General features: G+C 47.7%; 1 pseudogene; it reads right to left on the bottom strand.

Moving 5' to 3' along the window:
- Positions 1–652: 652 nt before the first annotated feature.
- LOC101037919 (transcription activator BRG1-like) lies at positions 653–2,642 on the bottom strand (annotated as a pseudogene).
- Between the last annotated feature and the right edge of the window lie 1,543 nt (positions 2,643–4,185).

The raw sequence follows: 4,185 nt of genomic DNA, 5'->3' as shown, positions 1-4,185 counted from the left end.
AACCTGAATACTAGTTAGTTTAGCCCCAGCATTCCCGTGCTGAGAGAGTATCAAGTGCTAGATTCACAACACCTGAGAAAGGCAAAACCTGAATCCATAAAAGTGTGAGGAGTATACTAATAACCTTCCAAACCACAGAAGTGCAGACTCAGGCTCTGTAGTGATTAGAAAAGGAGCCCAGCTGCTGTTTCTGTCCACAGCATGTATTAGAGTATAAACAAATAATCTTTTCTTTTTGATTTTTTGTCAATGATCAGATGGTTGTAGATGTGTGGTGTTAATTCTGAGGCCTCTGTTCTTTTTGCTTAGGATTGTCTTGGCTATGCGGGTTCTTTTTTGGTTCCATATGAAATTTAAAGTAGTTTTATCTTTTTCCCAATTGAGAATTCTCTCTCTCTCTCTCTCTCTCTCTCTCTCTCTCTCTCTGTCTCTCTCTCTGACAGTTAATGCTGTTACAAATGCTACTGATGCCAGGACAGGGCCAGTCACCAACAGTCCTACAGCTTCTCTGCCACATAAATATGGAAGATTCTTTTGTTTATACAGTTTTATACCGAGTCTGAAACTACCTCTGTTGCTACCTCTTACTGCTAAGGCCTAAGCTGTCTGAGCCTGGAATGAGGGCTTGGAGTGGACACTGGAATAGCGGGACTCAGTCTTCCTCGCTGCCACTTCTTGAGAGGTCCTCCTATTGCTTCTCCTCACTGTCGTCGTCCTTCTCGACAGGCTTGGCTCTGGACCCTCGGCTCCACTGACGCTTCAGCCCGTCCTGTGCCTTCTCCTTCCGGCCAAGCTTGATCTTCATTTTGACAGACCAGACTCAGATTCAGAGGCTTCCTCCTCGCCCTCTTCCTCCTCCTCACTCTCCTATCCTTGGCTGTCATCCTCCTCAATTTTCTGCCGCACACTGGTGAAGACCGACTGCAGGATGCTGAAGTCTTCACAGAGCAGGGAGCCCTCCAGGTCGAAGGTCTGCGCGTTCTGGCACAGCAGCATGACGTCCTTCTCCAGGTCGTTGAGGCTGCGGTATTTGTGGTTGTGGATGGGCGCCTTTATCTTCTTGAAGTCCGCGGGCTTGCGGATGAGCTCGTAGTACTCGCGCAGCTCCTTTCGGGAGGGCAGCTGGACGAAGACCTCGCTGAGCTGACGTCCACTGCTGCTGTCCTTGTGCTTGATCACGGCGTCCACCATCTTCTTCATCTTCTTGGTGAAGTTGGGCGGGTTCGGGGAGAGCCTCTCTGCAGGCGGCCGCCCACACTTCTTCTGCTTCTTGCTCTCATCGTCCCGGTCTCCGGGTGCTGGTGGTCGCTGATGTCGCTTCAGCTTCCGTGGTGATTTCTTCTGCCAGACCTCCTGTTCCATCTCCTCCAGCGTGCCCTTCTCGATGCCCTTTGACGCACGTGTTAAGAACTGAAGGCCACGCTGGCCTTGCAGTCCACATGCCACACTGCTGGCTGGGTCATGGATATCGTTTCCTGTCGTTTTCTAGAGCTTCTCCCTCAGAGTCGCTGTGGTCCACCTCCTTGGGGTGGCGGGAGCCGCAGCCGCACATCTTCTCCTTCTCTTCCTCGCAGGTCAGCAGCTCCACCTCCGTGTAGTCCTTGATGATCCACGAGGGCAGCTCGTCCTCCTCCAGCACGCGCGCCTCCGCTTGGGGTGGCGAGCCTCCTGCGCCTGCGCTCCAGCCCAGGCGTGTGAACAGATCAAACTCCTCCTCGCGCCGGGCGGCCGTCTAGTTGACGGTCTCGTGGTCCGGCACCTCATTTCCTCCTCTTCCGGCTCCAGGATGGCCTGCAGGAAGGCGCATGCTCGTGGCTGGAGAACTTCCGGTCGAACGTGGCGGCTTGGATCACCTGCTGGTCCACGCTGAGCTTGGAATTGGCCGCAGCCAGGATCTTCTCCTCCACACTTTTGACCGTGGGGAGGCGGAGCACGCGCTCCTCATTCTGCTGCCCCGTGTGGTGGGCTCGGTTCCGTGCTCGCTGGTCCTGGCGAGGATTCCAGTCGCTGTCGAAATGATGACAGTGTCGGCCGACTGGACGTTCAGGCCGGGCCCGCCTCCCCCTCCCGCCCTCGCCAGCCGCCCGGGTGCTGAGCAGGAAGATGAAGTACTCGGAGCCGGGCTCGTGGAAGGTTTTCAGCAGCATGCCCCTGTCCGCCAACCTTCGTGGTTCCATCAAGCCTGAGGTATTTAAAGCGGCGATACGCAAAGTAATCTTCCATGATGGTCGTGAGGGAGGTCATTTGGCAGAAACAGCAGCACTTTGTGGTTAGTTGCTCGGAGTTTGGGAAGATTTTTATGGAGAAGCTCAAATTTACCCAGGGCTTAGTCCAGTCCAGTCCTTGGTCGATGCCCCCAGTGAACCCCAAGTGCTCAGAAAAGGTCTCGCTGTGCTGGAAGAAGGAGGAGTGGCTGCAAATTTTCCGCAGCTGCATGATGGTGTTCATCAGGGTCTTGGTGCCGTCTTTGCCCTTCTTGTCCTTCTCGGAGCCCTCAGTCAGCGGCACGCCCTTGGCCTGCATGTGGCGGTAGAGCGCTCGCTGCAGCGCAGACATGTCTTATTTTATGTTGTACTCCAACTTTTCGGGCAACTGGGCTCAACTTCCTTCTTGACCCGTGGGAGCAGGAAGGGCCGCGGCATAATGTTCTAATTCATAATTTTCTAATTCATAATTTTCTAATTCTGTGAAGAAAGTCCATGATAACTTGATGGAAATAGCATTGAATCTGTAAATTACTTTGGGCAGTATGGCCGTTTTCACAATATTGATTCTGCCTATCAATGAGCATTTTTTTTTTTTTTTTTAAATCTGTTTGTGTCCTCTCATTTCCCCCGAGCAGCGGTTTGTAGTTCTCTTTGAAGAGGTCCTTCCTGTCCCTTGAAGTTGAATTTCTAGGTATTGTATTCTCTTTGTAGCAATTATGAATGGGAATTCACTCATGATTTGGCTCTCTGCTTGTCTATTATTGGTGTATAGGAATGCTTGTGATTTTTCCACATTGATTTTGTATCCTGAGACTTTCCAGTTTTATTTATTTAACATCTTCCCATTACTTCTTTCTTCCACACTCTCCTCACTCCTTAACATTAATTTTTCCAATTCCATCAAGGCTTAAGAGGATGTCACTTCAACAACAACAACAACAAACAAACCCATGCATTACCTATCAGTATGAATGTTTTTGGTCTGCTTCTGAAAATGTAGAGAAAAAAATTACATTTCCTCTAAATGAAAAACAAAAATATAAAGTTGATCCAAAGTCTGAGTTTTTATTTTAATAGTTTTTGGGAAACGGGTGGTTTTTAGTTACATGGCTAATTTTTTTAGTGGTGATTTCTGAGATTTTGGTGCACCCCATCACCCATGCAGTGTATACTGTACCAAATGTGTAGTCTTTTATCCCTCATCCACCCTCCACCCTTCCCTTTGAGTCCCCAAAGTCCATTGTAACATTCTTATGCCTTTGTGTCCTCATAGCTTAGCTCCCCCTTGCAAGTGAGAACATATGATATTTTGTTTTACATTCCTGGGTTGCTTTACTTAGAATAATAGTCTCCAACTTTATCCAGGTTGCTGCAAATGCCATTACATCATTTCTTTTTATGGCCGAGGAGTATTCCATGGTGTGTGTGTGTGTGTGTGTGTGTGTGTGTGTGTCACATTTTCTTGTTGATTGATGGGCATTTTGGTTGGTTCCATATTTGTGCAATTGTGAATTGTGCTGCTATAAACATGCATATCCGTGTGTCTTTTTCATATAATGACTTCTTTTCCTCTGTGTAGATACTCAATAGTGGGATTGCTGGATCAAATGGTAGTTCTACTTTTAGTTCTTTAAGGAATCTCCATACTGTTTTCCATAGTGATTATATTAATTTACATTCCCACCAGCAGTGTAGAAGTGTTCCCTTTTCACCACGTCCACACCAACATCTATTATTTTTGATTATTTAATTATGGCCATGCTCGCAGGAGTAAGGTGGTATCTCATTGTGATTTTAATTTGTATTTCCCTGATAATTAGTAATGTTGAGCATTTCCTTCCATATTTTGCTGGCCACTCGTATAGCTTCTTTTGAGAATCGTCTATTCATGTTCTTTGCCCACTTTTTGATGAGATTATTTGTTTTTTAAATACTGATTTGTTTGAACTCCTTAAATTCGTCCTTTGCTGGATGCATA

This window comes from Saimiri boliviensis, chromosome 14, assembly GCF_048565385.1.
Source record: "Saimiri boliviensis isolate mSaiBol1 chromosome 14, mSaiBol1.pri, whole genome shotgun sequence".
Classification (NCBI taxonomy): Eukaryota; Metazoa; Chordata; class Mammalia; order Primates; family Cebidae; genus Saimiri; species Saimiri boliviensis.
The sequence above is the reverse complement of the archived record's forward strand: the minus strand, read 5'-3'. Positions and strand labels throughout refer to the sequence as shown.